Source organism: Ascaphus truei, chromosome 2 (genome assembly GCF_040206685.1).
Source record: "Ascaphus truei isolate aAscTru1 chromosome 2, aAscTru1.hap1, whole genome shotgun sequence".
In the NCBI taxonomy this organism is placed as follows: Eukaryota; Metazoa; Chordata; class Amphibia; order Anura; family Ascaphidae; genus Ascaphus; species Ascaphus truei.
In genome coordinates this window covers 394,842,956-394,866,297 of record NC_134484.1, presented here as the reverse complement: position 1 = coordinate 394,866,297, position 23,342 = coordinate 394,842,956, and the positions used below count along the sequence as shown (strand labels likewise).

At 40.8% G+C, this 23,342-nt stretch overlaps 1 protein-coding gene across 1 annotated transcript in view; it reads right to left on the bottom strand.

The window, feature by feature from the left end:
• Positions 1 to 23,342, bottom strand: part of LOC142488264 (uncharacterized) — a 43,527-nt gene that overhangs the window by 357 nt on the left and 19,828 nt on the right. The gene's annotated exons all lie outside the window — the stretch shown is intronic.

Here is a 23,342-nt window from a genome sequence, read left to right as displayed (position 1 = left end):
TGCAGAGGGAGAAGGTACCGTGACGTACGTCCTGTAGAGCAGGGGATCCTTAGCGTGCCCCAGCCATAGAAGTAGAGTAGTGAAGTGAATAGAATGTTGGCGGTCACTGCGCGGATAGGAACTCAGCCGTAGATGAAGATAAAATCAGCTTTTATTCAAACGTGGTGCTGGACATCACAAAGATTCATATCCTCTGACGCGTTTCATTCCGTTAGGAACTTTATCAAAGAGTAAATTGAATCTATTCACACAGACCTTAAGTAGGCAGGCCCCCTCCGTCATTGGCTGAAAACTTCAGTTAACTCAGTTGAAATCAATTAATGAATCACTGATTCTAATAAAAGCCTTACGTGGAGAAGAGCCTTGTCTGCAAAAAGGTATATTGTGAATGCACAAAAACACACAAACAAGTGGTGACAAAAGACAATTAACAAATAGTAATAATATAATATTAAAAACAAATTCGAGTAATGTGCAGCAACCTAGATATAAAAAAATATATGTTATAATCAATTGCACCTAGAATTCATGATAAGAGTTAATGAGGAAAAAATATTTCATGTTTAAGCATAATAAATGTTAGTTATGCATTGAAAAAAGTAATACAAATATAATATCAAAATTATAATGAGAAGTCAATATGATGACATGCACAACATTAATCACATTAACATATAAATCACATTAAGACAATATCAAGGCCATTTGTACTTATAGCAACTATGTCCTATGCACATATATGTAAATATACATGATCTCAAGAATGACTGGATCACTGAACATGATTTTGATGATCTTGCAGTAACTAAAATTAATAAGTGAAAAAGTATATTGAGATGCATGGAGACACACTCTCAAGACCCCCCCGACATTCAACCATGCAGGAAGTGTTTAAGCTCCCATTCATGGTTAATGAATGCCATGTGGGTGGAGAGTGTTGAGGGTGTATATCCAATACATCTCTTGCTTGTTTAAAGTATTTTCCCTATTGCCACCTCTAGGGTGGCAGGGTATGTGTTCTATTGCAGAAAAAGAAAAATTTTGAATGCCGCCATGAGGACATTGTGTAAAGTGTCTGGGAACTGGATGGTTTAAGTCCCTTTTCTTGATTAAACGTACATGTTCAGCTATTCTTATTCTGAGTGGTCTTATAGTGCGGCCCACATACTTGTGCCCGCAGCCACAGAAAAGAATATAGATAACAAATGAGATGTTACAATTGAGAAAAAATTGAAAGTTCCTCAGGCTGAGAAGGAACTGCTCCACTCCGGATGCCTTTCTTTCTCAGTTTGAGGATTTGGTAAAACGGTTTTCAGTTAGAGGTTATACTCAATCTTATATTGATAATGCTTTTGATAATGCCTTAAATACGGAGAGGGCATCATTGTTGCCAACTAGTTTCATGGAGAATTCTCAACTTGGTGTACGTACAGAGAAATATGCGAACAAGCAAAATATTGATGGGGAGCTAAAATCTATTGATAAATGTCCATGTGTTATTTCCCAGTTCAATAACCAAAGTGGAAAAATTAACTCCATTATTTCCAAACATTGGAACGTTCTATATATGGACCCTATCCTTAAGAAATATATTGAATTGGATCCTAAATTTGTATATCGTAGAGCGAGAACAATTGGATCATATGTTTCTCCCAGTGACTTAATTATTCCCAGGAGCAGTAAATCTTATATCACCAGAGGTTCTTTCAAGTGTGGTTCCTGTAGCACTTGTAAATACATGAGGCCAGCAAAAACTTTCTTTAAGGATATTTTGCCGCAGTCACATGTTGGTAATAGAGAAAAAAATAAGGAATTTTATATTAACAGCTTTATAAATTGCAAAAGTCAATTTGTGATATATCTTATAACATGTGGCTGCGGCAAACGATATGTGGGAAGAACGGTCAGAGCTCTTAAGGTCAGGATGTTAGAGCATTTAAGACTCATAAAATTGAAAGATACAAATCATCCTGTTTCCAAACACTTCTCTGAATGTGATCAGGGAGGGACCAGGAATTTTTCATTTTTAGGTATTGAATTAATTAATAGTAAACCTAGAGGTGGTGATCATGTCAATCTTTTGAACCGTAGGGAGGCGTATTGGATCTTCATTCTCCAAACGCGCTTCCCTATGGGTTTGAATATTGACTGGCAACTAACCCACTTTCTGTGATCAATTAGAATCAATTAAATAAATCAATTCAGCAGTTTATGGTTATGATGAATATTATCTTGTACTCCTTATACATTATATATAGTATATTTAACTCTGCGTTGCTTCTTTCACCTTATGCTTGTCACATTTTTAATTATTGATTTTTTATAGTGATATCATTATGTTTTTTCCTGTATTTTCCTGTTCTCCTAGCATCATCTTATATATATATTTTTTGTTCTTTATTTCAATCATTGTTTTTAATTAGTTTATGTTCAGGAAATCTCTCCAACAGGAGACAGGAGCGGAGCACAGCCGTAAAGCAAAAGAGGACAGCTAAGGTGGTGACTAAAAAACTTTATTGAACAACAGTATGCTGCTGATGGATCCTCTAACGTTTCAGCCCTCAGGCCTTTGTCAAAGAGTGATCCATCAGTAGTGAAAGTAACATACATATAGGCAGTGTAAACACAAACACCTGTACAAGATACTAATGAGCATCAGGTGAGGTGGGTAACAAGCCTATCCAGTCTTAAGCAAACCAGTTAAAATCAATATCAACTAGCGAGACATATATAAACTATATACAGTCCTAAGACATACTATGAATAAACATAAAAATATCGATGAAGGACTGGTCCATATTAAAAACAATAAATGTAGCAGATATACTGATATCATATATAAATGACTGATTGAATGGGACATCCACATGGAGGATAAAGTATCAATAAGCAACAACATGCACTTGATTGGTGGCATTAAGGTTAATGGCAATAAACCCTGAATGAAGTGGGAAACGGGGAAGGGGAAAGGTGAAGAAGAGGAGGGGGGGAGGGGGAAGGGGAAGGTATGGGGGGGAAGGGAAGGGGGAATAGGTGGGGGGTGTCAGAGAAGGATAAGCAAGTGGGGGGCTGAAAACATATTAATCAAAAAGAAAATGCTTTAATTCCCACTCCACATTTAACCCATTGGGTTGTAAGGTGTTCAGGGAGAAAATCCACTGCATCTCCATTTTATTTAGACGATTTAATCTGTTGCCCCCTCTAATATATGGAGGAATATGCACAATGCCATGGAATCTAAAATTCTGTAACCCACCAGAAGAACAGAGAGTAAAATGTTTGGATACAGGATGTAAAAGATCCTTCTTATTAATTAATCTGATATGCTCTGATATCCTCACATGTAGAGGTCTGATGGTCCTACCCACATATTTGGCATTGCATCCACACAGGATAACATATACAACATAGCTCGTATGACAATTAGTAAAAGTTGTAATTCTATATTTATTATTAGGAGATATGGTGTGTATTCTTTTTGTGGGCAGTGCATATTGGCAATATTTGCAGAAGCCACACTTAAAGAATCCTCTAGGAATGTTTTTGACCTTCTTATGTGAATCTGATTGAAAAAGGCTTTTGGATAAAGATGTGGCCAAAGTGTTTGCTTTCTTAAACGCAAATTTTGGTCTGTGTTGAATAATATGTCCTAGATCTGGATCTAGCTTTAATACATTCCAATGTTTAGATAAAATGTGTTGAATCTGTGAAGCCTGTCTGCTGAACTTGGTGATGAATAAAGGATTCTCAGAAAATTGGTTCTTTTTTACTTTTTGATTTTTGTTACAATTTATTAACATTTTCCTATCAGAGAGATCAGCATTCGTGAAAGCTAAATCAATATCTTGTTTGGAGTATCCTCTATCAATTAATTTAGAACTCAGATTTTGTGAGTGTTGGAGAAATTTGTCCTGGTCAGAACAGAGTCTTTTATAGCGCAGAAATTGACCTTTTGGAATCCCTTTGATAAGGGATCTAGGATGACAACTTTTTGCATGTAAATATGAGTTTTTGGAATGAGGTTTACAAAAGATGTCAGTTTGAATGAGTGTATTGGGCTCACCATGGAGTGTCACATCCAAATGTTACATGTGTCAGTATTATATGTGAAATTTAAATTAATATCATTGACATTTAAAGTGTTAATGAAAGTGTGCAGACTAATTAAATCACCATCCCATATGAAAATCAAATCGTCAATATATATTTTATAAAAAATTATATTAGAATGAAAATTATTAGTGCTACCAAAAATGTGAACAGATTCCCACAAGCCCATGAAGAGGTTGGCATATGAGGGTGCAAAGGATGTCCCCATAGCCGTGCCCTGTGTTTGAAGATAGAATAGTGAATCAAAAAGAAAATAATTGTGTGTCAATAAAAACAAAATAGAATCATTAATAAAGGTGATCTGTGCTGTGGAGAGTGAAGATACACTGGCGACACACTTTATTCGAGCTCGGCTAGTCCCACGAATTCGGGTATACCCGGGTGTATTGAGGTTTGTGACTGTTTTCTGCCCGAGTGCATTGAGTTATTTTCCGGCAGGGATTGAAGCATTTTATTCCCGCTGGCTGCAATACTGCACAGTACATATATATATACTGCATTACAATTCATGAATTTATGCCATCTGGTAGACACGCGAAGCATTGCAGCCTATTAAATCCTAATCATTATCATTTAAAAGATCAGCCGCCCGTCAGCCAGGCATGAACCCATGCTGGGAAGGCAAATGCAACGGGGCTTGTCAGAGGTGAGGAGCGGCGCATTCCAGGTATCTGCCAGGTACATACCGGGTATTTGCTCGAATAAAGTGTGTCGGTGCAGTAATTCAAGATAATGATAAATGGCTTTGAGGCCGTGTCGGTGTTCTATGATTGTGTACAATGATGTGACATCCATGGTGACCCATCTATATCCCTTTTTCCATATTATGTTCTCTATAGCAATAAGTAAAGCTGTTGTATCTTGTATGAAAGATGGGAGAGAGCGTACAATAGGCTGCAAAAAGTGATCCACATAGCGGGACACACCATCTCCCAAAGCCCCAATACTAGAGACGATGGGTCGCCCCGGAGGGCTCTCCAATGACTTATGGATCTTTGGGAGATGGTGGAACACCGGTATCACAGGGGACTCACACATGAGATATTGTCTTTCTTTAGTTGATAAAACATCTAGATCTATTTTATCTTGTTGTGTAAGATTATCAGGTTTAGGAAAGGATCCTGGAAAAGAAAAACCTTTAGCTAGAAGTTTAAGGTCTCTATCGACTAAACTCTCAAAAGTAGAGATGCATGGACCTTTAGAGCTATTGGGGATAAAGGAGGAACGTTTTTTAAAACCTGAGTCAACATGGTCGAAAAAAGGGGGTTCTATAGGGGTATCAGTGCAACATTCATCAAATAATATATGCATATCAGAGTTGAACATATGTTCATCAAAGGAACAGACATAACTTTTCAACACATTTTCAAATTCAGATAGTTTATGTTCAGCCTTAGACAGTTGTGGTTATATGTATTTTTTAATTATATTGCTTTTCTCCTTAAGAATTATTAAGGAGCTTATTATTTGGTTATTATTTGCTTTATTGTTCCTTTAATTTTGTTTCCAACATTTGTTTTCAATACCTTATATTTTTCTTTCTTTTTTGTGTCCATTGATGTCGCTATATATCTGGCCTTTTGACATCACGGCGATCTGTTTAGTAGCTATTGCTATGTATATTATTCTGTATTCTGTTTAGCCTGTTCTATGTATTGACCACAACAAAAATGTCCTTACTGCCTGCATGACAGTTTATGCCCTTAGAACGGCACCGGACTGTCCTGCGCATGCGCAATGACGCGCATTGCGTCATGACGTCATCGTGTTCCGTTTTATGGCGCGAAAATGCATACAGGTAAGAGGGTATTTAATGGATGTTTGTACACTGTGTTTTATCCTTGAAAAAGAACGTTGTGACGTTCGAAACGCGTTGGATGGGTCTTTGTCACATTAAAGTGCCCTTTTAATTCATTTTTTGATTTTGGGTCCTTCCTGCTCCGTTTTTGCTTGTGCGCTTTTTCCTTCCCTTATTTATCTTGAATATCGTAATATCAAGATGGTTTTTGCAGGCTTGTGGATAATAGAATAATTTTTTTTTAAATTTTTTATGGGTCACTCACTCAAGCAAGCAGTGGTGGGTGAAGTTACAGGCGCATGCGCAGTAATCATCTGCTGTCAAGCAGGAATGTGATTGAAACCAGAAAGACACACGTTCAAAGGAATGTTACTGCACTGTAGATAAGATAAGAAGTTGAAATACCCTGCAGTGCAGTAAATTATCCTGTGTGTGTCCGAGCGAGGGGAGAGCACTGTATATGCCGAAATGTGACACTGTACACAGTACTGTACACGCCAATGCGTTTCAACAATTTTCAAATGAGACATATAGTACAGCACTGCAAATGCATGTATACTGTAAATATGCAAATTTACAATTACTGCGCGCGCACACGCAGACTGTGTACTGACGTAGGTTGAACTGCTAAGGTATTAGACTTCCAAGACAACAGCTCGCGAACACCCCCCTGAGTTTTTAGACGGCATTGCAGTATTGCAGACAGCGAGAATAAAATGCTAATATCACGAGCGCTAAAATAACGCAATTCACTCCGGACCAAAAAAAAAACCGCATCTGACCGAGATTATCAGAGAGCCGCGGATACAGCCGATTTAGGCTAAAGGCGGCCGCCACTGTATGTTCATTTTTACAACGCCAAAATGGCTTATCCAACGCTCTTACGACGCTTTGCAAAGTAGTTTATGTGTATATAATATATATATTACACTGTATTATACTATATAATATATTATATTTTTATATTATATTGTATTTTATGTTATATTATATATATATAATACAGTATATGCACTATATAATTTATGTGTGTGCTGCATATCTTATTGTCTGTGTAAAATATTTTGTGTATTTTAGCATTAAAAATGCCTTCAGGAACGGAACCTTTCATTTAAACAGTGTTCCTATGGGAAAACCTGTTTCGCTTTACAACGTTTCGCTATCCAACGCCATTTTAAGTAGCGCATTGTGTCGGATAACCGAGGACTGCCTGTAGTATTTAACTATATAATTTGTCATTTTGGGTGTAGCATTGGGCTTTTTTGTCTTGTTGGATTTTAAAATTAGTTTTAGTCTAATTTCCTCTTTGTTCTCTAAATTAATAAGTCTTCCCTTACCTAAATATTTTGCTTTATTCCTTGCTTGTTCTGATAAATATGGTTTAAAACGACCCAAGAAACTTTTAAAATATTCTGCCCGTGCTAGATAGTCAGACATATGACTATAAATCCTTCTTCTCTGAAACTGACAAAAAGGTATGTGCCTAATCCAAACTTTAAAGCAATTGCTGGCAAGAGACAGCTGCTACAATCAACCTGTGACAATTTTTTTTGTAGTGATCATATTATCTATTGGAAATGTTAAACCTAAATATTCAAATGTAACCGCATAATGTTTACAGAACTTAGGACTCTACTAAAATAGGTTTCTCTCCACCGAATATGATTTTTGGCATAGTGCTCATAAAGCTAATATATATGTGAGTGTTAATCAGTTTATCCAATTCCTATTATATTGTATTGCAACTGAGAAGATAATACATACTTACACATTTTCAAGACAAACATATACAACAACAAAGTTATGTACAGTATCCTTAACATATATATTTACACTTTAAAGCAAAAATGTGTACTCATTTTTTTAAACATCATTTGATTTAAAATTAGCAGCAGAAAATCATATGCATTCAACTTCAATGCTGTGTCCTCCTCTATCAGAGCAAAATAGGGCCTTTTGGTATACACAATAGAGGAAAAAAGCAATTACTATCAATCAGTGACTAGGCAACAGATTGGAGCATTTTGAAAGACTCATTCATACACAGATTTGCAGCAGTGTTCATCTCCTCTGATTAGATTCCATAGATTTTAAATTGTAGCTAATTAGGCTGTCATAGGTTCATTAATGGCTCTACTGATTCAGCACTCCCTCACCTGCATGCATATTAAAGCTCATTAGCTCCCTTGTCTAAAATACCACTTGCATTAATTGCTGCTGATGTACTAGGACTCTTCAAAGGGATCTTCTGACAACTAGTCTACCTGCTTGTAATACCCATTACCCCAATGCTCTTTAGTAGTTAAGCTCATAGTTCACAGTATTTCACATGTTATCTTACAATAGTTGGAAGGGCAGCAAAATGCGATCCAGTTTACATGAAGAAATGAAATATTAAAAAGTTCAACTCTAGTTCCATCCTTTAAAGATTGCAATGATAATTTTTTCTTGATTTAAAAAAATATATATATTTTAGAAAGTAGCAAGGTATATTTCCACACTGATTTTTTCTGGGGAACATTGTATGTTGTTTTTTTGTGTGCTACAGTATATATAATGTGTAAATTAATGAAATATGTAGGTAGGTTATGGTAGCCTCCCCAGTGCAATACATACTTCTGAGAATTGCAAATGTAAACATGGAGAAACATTATGCAATATGATTGACACATCTCAGCAAGCTGGTAAAAAAGCATATTATTATGACATTTTAAAGAGAAGTTTGTTTAGGGATGCCTAAGGGTTTCTAAGTTGTACCTACAGTATGTTTTAATCAGTATATTACATGTGAGCTTTTCATTTATTGTTGACAGGGAACATAGTGAGCATGCTTAGAAGCTTTTGTTTGTACTAAAATGATTTAAAAAAAACTGTGAGCACTTCTGTGTAGCAATTCTTTCCCCTCTTTGTGCGTGTATTATGTACATTTGTATTTTTCTTCACTGTATTATGATTTTTATCTCTGTAAACGGTTGCATACTGTACATTGAAATATGACAAAGGGACACTTTTGCCCCGAAATGTTGTACATTATTTCTTTTTATATATATCAATTTGATTGTGAAAAAATCTGGTTCCTGAGTGCAATGATGATGCTATTTCTTTCTTCAACTTTATGCACAGGCAAGATAACCTAACCAATGGAGAAGGGTGATCTGGCACACACAATAGTACAATGATAGATATCACCTGCCGGTGCCCACGGACCAAGGGGGATCGTCCTGCAAAGTCCCCAAGAAGTCACATAGGTTAGAAAAACAGTCCAGGCACTCGGTCTTTCAAATAGAAGATATATTTAATCCAGAATGAAATCCAACGTTTCGACTGCTAAAAACAGTCTTTGTCAAGGTGAGAGCAGTCAAAACGTTGGATTTCATGCTGTATTAAATATATATTCTATTGGAAAGACCGAGTGCCTGGACTGTTTTTCTTACCCAAGATAACCAAAACAACCAGGACTAGATGATAAAAATACATTACATAATCATTTCATAACAATTGTACATACAGCTGCGGCCGCCTTTATCCTAATGCGGCTGGATCCGCGGCACTCTGCTAACCGCGGCCAGATGCGGTATATTTTCTTTTTTTCCGCAGCGCTTTCCGGTATGTTTGCGCTTGGGTTTTTAGCGCTGTCCGCTATACTGCAATACCGTCTAAAAACACAGGTGGGCGTTCGCGAGTTGTTGTCTTAAACGTCTAATAAGTCTAATGCATTATGTCTGTGTGTGCACGCGCAGTATTTGTAAAATGGAGGATTTACAGTATACAGTCTTACAAAAATATAGCGTTGCGTCTTCTTCGAAAATAAAATTATCACATTTCTATACAGTACTGTATGTACTGTATTACAGTATTTTGTAATCAGTACTTTTACTTGTTTTCATACTCGTTTTATATTATGCGTGTACCATACAGTACTGTTTGTCTCATTTGAACATTGTTGAAATGCATAGGCTTGTTACAGTTTCACATTTCGGCGCATACAGCGCTCTCCCTCTCGCCCCCGTAACACATGGCTAAAGTACTATTTCAACTTCTTATCTACAGTTCAGTACACCTCTCCCAGCCAGATGGCTTTCTGGCTTCAATCATCCCAAACCTGTCATCACATTCCTGCGTGTATAATGTACAGAGCCTGGTGTCACATTTCAGCGCCTGCGTGTAATCCTCTTTGGGAAGGGACCTAGTTGATGATTAATGTGCATGCATGTATAACTTCACAATCATGTGGAAGTTGACGTCTGGAAAAAAATATATTTCTTTTTTTTTTAAGTTTCGTTTCCAGACGTGTGCCTGCATAAAAATTCTTGTTATTTTGATATTCTATCGGTACTGTAGCTTTTTAATGTGACACTGGTCATTCACATGCTTTATGTAATTTTTATTGATTTGGGGGTCTGGGGATCAAACATTATGATGACCTGTTGAAAATATGTCTTTGAACTACAGTACTGCTAATCGTTCATGCAGCTTTACACCCCTCCCCCCCGCAGATACACACAAGGCTCAAGGATTTCAACTTCTTATCGACACATCTCGAAAACCATTCATTTTCAAAAGCTTGGCTTTGTGCTTTTAATCGTCCCAAGCAAGCATCACATCTCTGCGCCTGCGTGTAATCCTCTTTGGGAAGGCACCAAGTTGATGATTAATGCGCATTCGTGTATAACTTCCCAATCATGTGGAAGTTCAAGCCTGGAATTTTTTTTTTTTTTTTTTATGTTTAGTTTCCAGACATGTGTGCCTGCATAAAAATTCTTGTTATTCTGATATTCTATCGGTATTGTAGCTTTTTAATGTGACACTGGTCATTCACATGCTTTATGTAATTTTTATTGATTTGGAGGTGCGGGGATCAAAACATTATGATGACCTGTTGAAAATATGTCTTTGAACTACAGTACTGCTAATCCTTTATGCATCTTTACTCCCTCCCCCCCACAGACACACAGAAGGCTCAAGGATTTCAACTTCTTATCAACACCTCTCGAAAACCATTCATTTTCAAAAGCTTGGCTTTGTGCTTTTAACTAAATAACCATAAGAATGGCGATTGATTACAGGAGAATCGCTTTACTGTGCATTGATATTGATATGGTAAAAAAATAATTACTGTACATACGGCAACTGTACCCACTATAGACTTTGCCATTCGGTTGGCGCCGAGCCACTGCCAGTCCCGTAGTTTTGATTATACACGTAGTTGACAGGTGACAGCAGGCCTGCTACACCTGTAGTTGACAGCTGATGAAGCTGGAAATCGCTTTGGTACATGAAAGCTTGCTGGTATCTGTACGTGAAATCCTGCTCAGGCTGCAGGTATCAAGGCGGGGGCTGATAGCAAGGGTTGCCGGTCAGCAGGTTTTCACAGACGGTCGGACCGTTATTGGAAGCCGGTGCTGGTGCTGGCGCATTGCTTTGCCTGGGACTGATGATTCTTAGTTGGCTTTACCATGACCTTTCGCCTTTTGAACTCTCCATGATCAAAGATACTGGAAAATTCAGGGGCAACATACCAATACCCTTCTCCTGTAACTCTGGGTGAGGAGCAATATGAAAAAAACGTTGATCGATACATAACTTTTTCCTTATCGCACGCTTCCACCCCAGAGCATCTTGTAAAAATTTGTAAAAGTAATTTTTCGATAAAATATTGATAAATTTGACCAACTGTGGCCATCTTATCATCTGCTGCACTAATTGCTGACCATATTAAATAAGCGTACGTTATGTCGGGTTTTTTAACACGGACTGCAGTGGTGTTCTCATCTCTGGACCTCTCTGGACAATGGAATAGAACACCAGACACTTTGCATTAGTTTTTAATATGAAACACCTAAATAGACACAATGTTGTACAACTTCTTCAGTACCAAGGTCAATTCACAAAGGACCATTGTGGTATTTTTTAAACACCTGCAAGTCGACACATTACTGAAGCGCATGCGCATTATTCATGAATATCTGCCACCTGGCGGATACGCGAAGAAGTGCAACCAATTAAATCCGAACAATTCTCATTAAACAGATCAAGCGCGGGTGACGCCGGCATGATTGCGACATGAATACGGCACGAATGCCGCACGAACGCGGCGAAGCGCGTGGCGTTCGGAAAAAGTCACCGGAAAATATCGGTGAAGTGTTAGAATAAAAGGGGCCTTGTCTGTACAAATGTAGCATGCCTATTGCACCAGCATGCACAGTAGCCCGATCCATTTTTTTGCACACAGAATGCAGTTACAATGGGGTCTGCCCCAGCTGTCGCATTGTGTGTGTCCCGTTGCAATGAGCTAATAAGGGCTGCTAAATCTGTATTGACCAAATAACAGCCTACATGGCCAGCAAGCCAACAATTACTTCTGGTATTAGTTTTTCCCTATCTCCGAGCCAGATTCCACTGACTCAGTAGGTTAGTATGGGCTAAAATGTAACAAGGAACAATGGCATTCATCAGACTATCAGTTTCTGTGATAACAGATCTTGTTTTACTTTACAGGCTGTCCTTTCAGATTTTGATGCAATCAAATTTACAGTATGTATTTGGATGAAGTCAATGTAATACTGATATCTGTGATAATAATGTACAATGTAAATAATTCAAAATATTGTGATGGTGGATTTATTGCTTTCTGAAATAAATACAATATTTATTTATGCTAAGTTATGTAATTTTTTTAAGTGGCATTTCCTGGCTATTTTGGAACATCTACAGTACAGTATACTTTACATATAAATGTAACTCTATGAATCTGACTAAAGGTGGTTTTTATTATCTGCATCACTGGCCTACATTCACTACAGGCAGTTAAATATATAATAAACTGCATTATTGTTATTGGTAGTATTTTAATCACTTAATTTCCTTTGCTGTGCCTTGAAAGTAGAACTGGGCAAACTTGACAAAATCCGATCTGCAAGAAGAGTTCTGATCTACATCAGCTTTTTATATTTGGTTATATGAAAAGATATTAGATTTGCGCTGTGATAAATCAATATAGATGTTGTGAAATATACTTGCTTAAATAGAGACTGTGCTCTTATAGTGATAAAACCTCTACATTAATGCAATAGATAAATAGTACAGAATTAAAATATACTATGTCTGTGATCTAATACAAAAAATACATAAACAACAATAAAGTGTCCATATATGTAAAAGTCCAAGAAAAATTAGAAAACCGTGATAGTGTCCAAAAAACAGATGAACGTCCCACAGTTGATCTCAGGTGGCTCATGACCTAAGCATATAGAGTGAGAAAAAAAAGAGAAAAGTGCAGGAACACGCGATAGTGTAAAACCTTTTTGCATACAAAAAGAACAATTTAAAAAACAGTAATGCTCTTACAAGAAAAAAGATCTTTAAAGCATACAGTAGAGGCAACGCTTATTCTAACATTTGCCTTAAACTAGCCGGGTTACATTCAGGGTATGTGCTGGGTATGTTCTGGGCTGGTTTGAGGCACGTTTAAGGCATTTCTGCATTGATTAACGACCCATAGGATTAACACAGCAGGGATCCCTGGCAGTCAAATTCAGTTTGAATGGGACTGCCAGGGACCCCCGCTGTTAATCTGATAGGCCATTAATCAATGCAAAAATGCTAGGGCTAGTTTAAGGAAATGTATTCAGAATGTACCTGGGTGTACCTGGGTCTTTTGGGGAATTGCCACTGGTTTTTGTTAGAATAATCGCTGCCTCTACTGTATATTACTGGTTCAAGTAACAGGTGTGCAGTGTAGTTGTTCCACATGTGATTCCTGTGTGCATCCTTAGCTTCTGCTGCTGAGGTAAGCAGTGAAAGATGATGCCAGACGTGGGGTGCCTCCTCACTGTGATAAACTCCAACACACCTCCAAAACAAGCAGGATTTCTGTACATCTCTCGCAATAAATGGTGCTGACCCAGTAAGCGAGGGGGGGAGGAGGGGAAAGAAGAAGGCAGTTCTTACTGCACCCAGATGATCAATGAGCATCCAGCGAGTCTGCCTCAGCACACAAACTGTAGACTCATGTTGCAATTTTTTTCTCATTTATTCCACCATATATTTAATCCACCACTATATATTTACTCCATGGTGAAATTACCCACAATGCCCTATTCATTTCGTGAATCCGATTCACTTTCTCAGGGGTATGCAATTTGGTTCTTGCAGGTGAGTCTTTTAAATGACACCAGAGCATGATTCATTGGTTATCATAGCTTACTAGTCCTCACAGGTGAAACAAACATCCTTAATGAGGTCTGCAACCGATTTGACAAACCAACATCTCAAATAAAAACACTTTTACAGCAAACATAATTAACTATACATCAGAAAGATAAACATAGCACTAACAAGATGCACAAAGTACAGATGCAATGGATGTTATTCGAACATTTCACGCGTTGTATCCTTTTGCTTATCATGTCTTGTCATGTTGCATGATTTCTCAGAATATTCTCTCGTTAAACCGCAAGTCTTTTGATCGTAAATAGAAGAGAGAACCTCGCTCAAACTAAGATATTAAATCAATACTGTGTGCTACCAGGGAGGTAAACTGACTATACAGAGAAGCTCATGGATCATGTCAAAGGAACATGGTCCAGACAAAGAAATCCCTTTAACGGTGCACTACAGACCAAATGTATTTATTTATAATTTTAATGGTCTTAATAAAACTGCATACAAAACAGTCTAAAATAAAATTTTAATATCACACATAATTTAAAAAAAGCAGGGGATTCTTGGATTCAATCAGCAGCCACACGAGAGAGAGAGAGAGAGAGAGAGAGAGAGAGAGAGAGTCCCATGTAACGCCCCCGCTACGTGTCTACAAAAAAATATTTATAACAAATTACATCACTTAAAAAGAAATATTATGATATTTGTCTAATAGCGTCCCCATTTATGCTATATTATTAATCTCACTTATCCCACCACATCAGGACCTCTCTCCCCTCTTCCACAGTCTCACACTGTTCTCCCAGTCTCTCCCTCTCCCAGTATTTCTCACTCCCCCTCCAGTGTCTCTTCTCTCTATCCCTCCCCTCAGTGTCTCTCCCTCCCCCCCACTCTCTTATTCCCTCCCCCCACTGTCTGTCTCTATTTCTCCCTCCCCGTAGTGTCTCTCTCACTCCCCCCATTGTCTCCCTCCCTCCTCCAGTGTCTCTCTCACTCTCTCCCCAAACCAGTGTCTCTCTCATTCTCCCTACAGCCATTGTCTCTCCCTCCCCCAGTGTCTTACTCACTCTCCCTCCAGCCATTGTGTGTCTTCCTCCCACCAGTGTCCCTCCCTCCCTCCCTCCCCTCAGTGTCTCTCACACTCTCCCTCCCCCAGTGTCTCTCTCACACTCTCCCTACAGCCATTGTCTCTCTCTCCCACAAGTCTCTCTCTCCCTCCCGTCAGTGTCTCTCTCTCCCTCCCGCCAGTGTATCTCTCCCTCCCTCCTGTCTCTCTCTCCCTCATGCCAGTGTCTCTCTCTCCCTCCCACCAGTGTCTCTCTCATCCCCATGTATTTCTCCCCCCACTCCTCATGTCACACTCTCACCCCCCTCCCCATGTCACTGTCACCCTCCCTCCCCATGTCACACTCTCACACTCTAACCACACCTCCCCATGTCACACTCTCACCTCCCCATACTCACCCCTCCTCCCCATGTCACACTCTCACCCCTCCACAATCACCCCTCCCCATGTCACACTCCCCCCCACACTCTCACTCACCCTCCCCATGTCACACTCACACACTCACACCCCATCCCCATGTCACACTCAACCTCACCCACCTCCCCATGTCACACTGTCACACTCACTCTCACGCCCCTCCCCATGTCACACTCTCACACCCCCACACTCACATCCCCCCATACTCTCACCCCCTCCCCATGTCACACTGTCACACTCCCACCTCCCTACCCATGTCACACTCACACACTCACCTCCCTCCCCATGTCACACTCACACACTCACTGTCTCCTCACGCTGCATGCAATAAGAATAAAGGAAGAACTGCAGGAGCTGTGTAGCACAGCTGCACCTAATGGCCGAAAGAGAAATTGCAGCTACCAACTGCTTTTCTCTGCCTCCGGCAAAAATCGCCAACTGCTACCTGCACCCCCCTTAAACAATCTTGTGCCCCCCAGTTTGCGCACCGCTGCTTTATTCTATAGTCAGTGAGGGCTGGAACTTTAGTTTATATAAATATAATGATGATCCAATAATATCATTACATCAGTTCCTATAGGGAACTGCTAGAGTACAGGCTTCACTAATCGTTTAAACGGTTGCTATGACAACCATTGACTATAAAGGGGCAATTCTAGACACGGTTACACCCACCCCGGAAGAAGTCATCCATTTTAGAACGACGAATCTTATGTAGGGTTAGCCGGCATTTCTCTGTGCTAAAGCAATGCATTAAGTAACACCTGAAGTATGAAGAATATACTAATCTATACTCAGGAGGTCTATCCAATGTTCTAAGATTCACCGTCTGGTCACCATGAGTTAAAACGTTTGAGGTAGCTCTTCTAAGTTTTTCTAAGTTTTAGGATCATTAACAAGTATCGAAGGTCCCCTAAGGGCAGACTTTTAAGACCAGCTGCTAATGCGGAGAGATCTGTGGCTGAACGGAGTATTACATAAAAGACACACCGATATGTGCACGCGGCTTGAGTACTCAGAACAATCCTACAAGGACCTTTGAGGCTAGACTATAGGCTAAAGAACATATCCTGTGGGTATAATAATAATAGTCCTCAGAACACTGTAGTATTTGTACTATCAGCAATTATCAAAGTTCCGATAAAGGCGAGCTAACATGACCTAACACGGTATTGCAACGAGAACTGTGCCTGGACAGAGGTATACACAAAAGGGAATGCTGACACGGACATAGAGTTTTGTGTACTCATAGAACTATAAATGTGGCCCATTTAGGTTAGATCATAGGCATAGGAATATACCCTACCAACCATTTAGTGCTCAAGCAACCCTGTGTACACCTTGATATTGTTCGAAAGTAAAACACTATATATAGGAATATCAGTGTGGCATCAGAATTTTTGGTATGGTCAGTGACATAGCGAAAACGATATACGTGTGAGGAAACAGCTGCTTTGGGAAAAATCCCATTAAAGATCGTTCAACTACTCTGTAGAGCAACACAATTAACTCGCTCACTGCCGGGTATGTGCTTATAACCACATATTACCAGTTAGGGTGAAGCTAGACTGTAGGCTTAAGGTTATATCCTGTGGGCACAATACATATCACTCAGTCTACAGAATGCTGAGGTATTTGCACCATCAGCAATGATTAAAGCTCGGATCAGGGTGAGCTAACATGATCTAATATGGTATTGCCATGAGAACTGTGGCTGAATAGAGGTATCACAAACAGAATGCTGACACAGGCATACAGTTCATGTATTTATAGGACTATGAATATGGAACTTTGAGATCAGATCATAGGTTTTGGAATACACCATACTAACCATTTTGTTCTCAAGCAATTGCCTGTCCACCTTTATACCAGGTCTAAAGTGTAAAACTATATATAGGAACATCTATATGGCATCAGCATCTCTGGTATGGTCAAGAATAGAATGATAGTTGTTTATCAGGTGATCAACACAACACAGCACCACTACCTGCTATCCGCAAGATCCGTATCAAGATACGTGCATGAGGAAATAGCTACGCTGGTTATAATCCCAAGAAAGATCGTTCAACAACCCTGTAGAGCAGGGGGGCGCAAACTTTTTTCCCTGCGCCCCCCTGACGGCTGTCCCCTCACTCCCGCGCCCCCTCCAACCCCAACTTACCCGCGCTCCGGCGTAATGACGTCACGTTGCCATAGCAACGTGACGTCACATGACCTCGCAGCGTCATTTTGACGCCGCGTTGCCATGGCACCGCAGGGAGGAAGCCGCCGGAGCCACGGTAAGTTAGGTTTACAGAGGCCCTGCAGCTCCCCCGGCACTTAATTTAAGTGCCTTGGGGAAGCGCGCGGGGCCTCTGTAAACCCCGCGCCCCCCGTCGGCAGTGTCGCGCCCCCCCTGGGGGTCGCGCCCCACAGTTTGCGCACCGCTGCTGTAGAGCAACAGAATTAATCCGCTCCCTGCAAGATATATGTTCATCATCACATATTACCAGCTACATTGTATACATCACTGTGTCATAAGGATTTAACAAACTATTATTAAACATCTGTAAACTTATCTCTGAAGATCCTTTTGTATAACAATTACAAACACACAGCTGCATTAGATTATGTGAGACAGACTGTCTACAGTTTTATAGAAAAATTGGATAAAGCGCTCCAGTGCCAGGAAAATCAAAAATATTGTAAAGCCAAAACCACTTCATCCAAGGTAATAGTAATGAGTAATAATATTAATGGTAATACATAAACCACTGGGTACTATCCTCCTGAAGACAGGCGGCAGGTGGTACAATCCCACCGACAATCAGTCTCATTGGCAGGCTCCCCTGAATAATAAGCAAGTACTCACATATACTAGGAGTGGTTGACGGGCTGTGTTGCTTCCAATGGTGACATATAAGCAGAAGTAGAACGGTGAATGGAGTGCACAAGCCAAACGGAGCAGGAAGGACCCAGAATCAAAAAATTGAATAAAAGGGCACTTTAATGTGTCAGGAGACCCATCCAACCCGTTTCTAATGTCGCAGCATTCTTTTTCAAGGATAATAATACAGTGTAACACCACCCATTAAATACCCTCTTACCTGTAAGCAATTCGCGCCAAAAACGGAACGCGATGACGTCATGACGCAATGCGCATCATTGCGCTTGCGCAGAGCGACGGTGCCGTCTGAGGGCAAAACTGTCAATACAGGCAGGAGGAAGCAAAACAAGTAAGGGCAAATGCATACGGCAACTACAATGGAACAAAAAAAGATCATCAAACCACAATAACAAAAGTAAAAACCACTAAACTTCTTATTCCTCATCAAAAGGATAAGAAACAAAAGGGGCATAAATAATACTCTAGAAATGCTTATAGCTACAAAGTTAAATTAAAATATACTGTCGCGGCCAAGTTTATTCTTACATTTACCCGGTCTCGGCCGCGACAGTAACCGGGCGCGCGCCGGGGTGTCCCGTGCGCGTGCCGAAGCCTCGGAGGAGCGGTCCTCCGATCGGGGCTTCCCTCTCCCCTCTCTGGGTCCGCCGGGTCCCCCGGAACCCCCCACCGCCGTCCCCCACATCGCGGGACACCAGGGCTCCCTCGGGGAGCAGGCACCCGATGAAGCGTGACCGCGCATCGGTGACGCATGGCACGCCGAGGGGATTTGGCTAGCAAGCCGGGAAATCTCCCGGCTTGCAGAACTAGCCAAGTCAGGATAAAACGTGTCGCCAGTGTATAGTGCAAAAAAATGATACTTAAAAACAAAGAATATAATAACTGGAAAAAAGAACGAAAAACAATACTAATTTGACATATGATAACAAGGGAATAAGTGTAACAAAACATATAATAACTAAGAATATAAATATAATGAACCAAAAATATATATGATGAACACAAAAAGGTACAAAACCAATTACAAGTAAGAAATGTATATGAATATAATTAAAAGGGGCAACAAGGAATAAACAAAATTGGAAAAATATAGATAGCATTGTAAAAAATAATTAGAAAAAGAGAATTATTGAAAAAATGTAAAACAAAAATCTTCTATTACTGAAAAAGGAATGAAAAATAATATAATATATTAACTATATCTTATAGAAAATGGGCCAGTTGCCAATCAATATTTAAACCCATAGAGATACGATTCAATAAATTGATACGGTCACCTCCTCTAGGTCTGTTGTTAATTAATTCAATGCCCAGGAAAGAAAAATTCCTGATACCCCCTGACCACATTTCGGAGAAGTGTTTGGAAACAGGATGATTAGTATCATGCAATCTTATAAGTCTTAAGTGTTCTAATATCCTGACCTTAAGAGCTTAGATCGTTCTCCCCACATATCTTTTGCCGCAAACACAAGTTATGAGATATACAACAAACTGACTTTTACAATTTATGAAGTTATTAATATAACATTTCTTAATATGACTATTATCATCATGTGGATGCCGCAAATTATCCTGAAAAAAACTCTTGGCTGGTTTCATATATTTACAAACGCTACAAGAACCACATTTGAAAGTACCCCTGGTGATAAAAGAGAAGTTATCAATCCTAGAAGCAGTTATGTCACTTGGGGAAATATATGAACCGATTGTTCTCGCCCTACGCTACACAAATGTAGGACCAGAATCAATGTATTTATTAAGCACAGGATCCATAGATAATACATTCCAATGTTTGGAAACGATAGAATTAATTTTCCCACTTTGTTTATTGAATTGTGAGATAAATAGTGGACATTTATTATTGGATTTTGCAGATCTACAGTGGCGGCCGAGCTGGGTCTTCAGCGGCCGCCACTGCAATGTGCGTCCAGACGTGGCTGGGGTTTTTTTTCTCCCGCTGCGAGCCGCGCGTCACTGATGCGCGGTCTCGCATGCCAGGGTGCGTGCGCACGTGGCGCACGTGCCCAGGGTTCGCCGAAGGGGATGTGGGAAGCAGAGGGGGTCCCGGGGGACCCGGAGAAGCAGGGCAGAGCAGAGGCAGAGGTCGCGAGGGGAGGGGAAGGATGCGGGGAAGATGCAGCTGGTGCTCGGCCAAGTTTGGCACCAGCCCGAAAACAGCCACGGGACAAGACGGGAAAGTGTAAGACTGAAGCTGGCCACAGCAGTATGTGTCCTTTGCACATTCACATATGTCTCTGAATCAGCACCGAGGTGAGAATGTCCCGTATCCCGAGTGGGCAACAAAGATGTTCTCTTTGTGTTAAGTGCAGTATCAAAAGCAACATTAATTTGAGTTTAAGAATAGCCTCTATCTAAGAAACTTTTACCAAGATCCTCAGACTGAGAAAGGAAACCAGCAGGTGTAGAGCAGTTCCTTCTCAGTCTGAGGAACTGTCCTTTGGAAATGGCTCTAATCACATGAGATGGATGGCATCTGTCCGCCCTAAGGAAAGTATTTCTTGAATTTAATTTTCTGTACACATCCGTTTGGATGAATTTATCAATATCCACGAACAATTGCAGATCCAGAAATTCAATGTGATGTGAATGAAAATTAAGTGTGAATTTAAGATTATAATCATTACTATTGAGATAATTAACAAAAGAGTGAAGTGTAGTGACATCCCCTTTCCAAATAATAATTAAATCGTCCACAAATCTTTTATAAAAAACAATATTATTACGAAATGTGTTAGTGCTAGAAAATATAAAAAGTGCTTCCCACCACCCTATAAAGAGATTTGCATATGAAGGAGCAAATTTTTTCCCTCAAATGTTAAATTTAGACATTAATGGAGAAGTGTGAAAAGTATATCCTTCAGAGAGAAACATTAGGTTACGTTCGATATGTTTTTCAAATATAGCTAGACAATTACCTTTCATATGTATTGGATAAAAGTGCGATTTTTTTTAAACCTGACCTTTCCCTACTAAGAAAAGATGTAGGCTCCATTATGTCAGAATGTTCGTCAAATAGGTCATTCATGTCCTGTAACCCACAGTAATCTTTAAAGTTAAACTCTCTTTTTGTAACGTGTAGCTCACCACAAACCAAGCGCGACCACGGTGCTGAGGTAGGAAATTGGTTAACGCCGATCCACAGCCATGCGGGTGCGCCTAGGATATAGAGTAGTCGCTCAAGCCAAGTCAGGATTAAAGATTGGAGACTAGTCAAAGTACTTGCCAGGTTCAGGAGCAGAGAGTTGCGGGACGTCAGAGTGCGTAGCCAAGTTCAGGATTGGAGAGTAGCGGATTGTCGGGGTATGTAGCCAGGTTCAGGATAGGAGAATATTGGATTGTTGGAGTACTTAGCCAAGGTCAGGACTGGAGACTGGAGAGTGGTCGTTCATAGCCAGATCAGGAGAGGAGAGGTGCGGAATCCAAGAGACAAGCAGGGTCAGGCAACAAGAGGTTAATCAGCAAGGGAAGGCAAGGCAAGGTAAGGTCTGGAGCTAGAATGCAGCAAGGCACGGCGTCACACTAGACTATGCTCAGCAAGGAACCAGAGCAGACTGAAGGTATATAAAGGCGGAGCCTCCAATAGCCAGCAAGGGCGGAACCAGGAAGTAACCACCGATAGGCTGCTTGTGCACACAGGTGTGCCCTATGATGCAGCCTAATCAGGGATGGGGGCAGAACTGCTCGCATGCCGTCACGGAGGTCAGGGGGCAGAGCCTGGAACGCATGTCAATCCCACGCCGATTCTGAGTGGCCTTAGGGCGAGGGGGCGGGACCAATCACGCACTGACTCGCACGTGTCATGGAGGTCAGGGGGCGGAGCCGAGAGCACGCGTCACTCCCACGCCGGTCTTGTCTATAACCAGAGCGGTGGCGGGGCTTGGACCACGCATCAGCAGGGAGGCTGACCAAACGCAGATGTGAAGGAAGTGAATTCATCCTATAGTCAAGATGAGAAAATGTACAGTACTATCTGAATTATCATTATCAGTATTCACAAACCTCACAGTTGTTTCTTCTTTTTTCCCCAAATGTTTTTTAAACGTGAGTTTACGCACATATTGATGTAAATCAATCACAGTGTCGATGTAAGGAATTCGGGGAGCGCGTCCCCCGTGGCGTACTCCCCCCTTACCTGATGTCTTGTGCAACCCCGCTGTCTTTACAGCGTGCGCGCTCATGCAGGAGCTTCATAGACATCACAGAGTCTGGCTCCACCCCCGGTTACAGCGTGCGTCAATGTCGCACGGCGTGCACACATGACGCGTGTTCACCGCTCCCCAGCTGCGTGTCAACATCCTCATCATGCCCACCTTTCTCCTGCACCACTCCACCTATCCTTGCCTCAACTGAGGCCGCACCTCTACTCCTCCACTCTCTCTCATTGGTCCTGCTCTCCCATATATGCTCGGCTGTGCCACTTGCACTTGGCTGAGCATAGTTCCTGTTAGCGCTGTTCTCCCACTTCCTGGTTCCTTGTCCTGCCTTGTCTTGTTCCCTGCTGCCTTGCTTTCAGATTGATCTCCTGTGTACCGACCCGGCTTTACTCTTGGACTCCGCACTTTTGGCTTACCGACCGTGGTTTACCTCTGACCTTCCGCACCTCTCCAATCCGGACAACGACTACGAACTTCTGGCTCCAACCCCTGACCACGACTATCGGACACAGATCATTCTACCGGCTCCTACCTCTGACCTCGGCAAGTATCAAGGCTAATCTAAACTCTCCAATCCAGACCCGGCTAGCTGGACATCCACTCTCCATTTGTGCCCCTGTGGCTGTGGGTGGCATTTATACCCATTCCACCTCAGTACCGGGGTCCTGCCTTGTTTTTGGTGAGCATAGTGTTGCAGTCGAATAGTCTGAAATTTGTATTGGGTGCAAA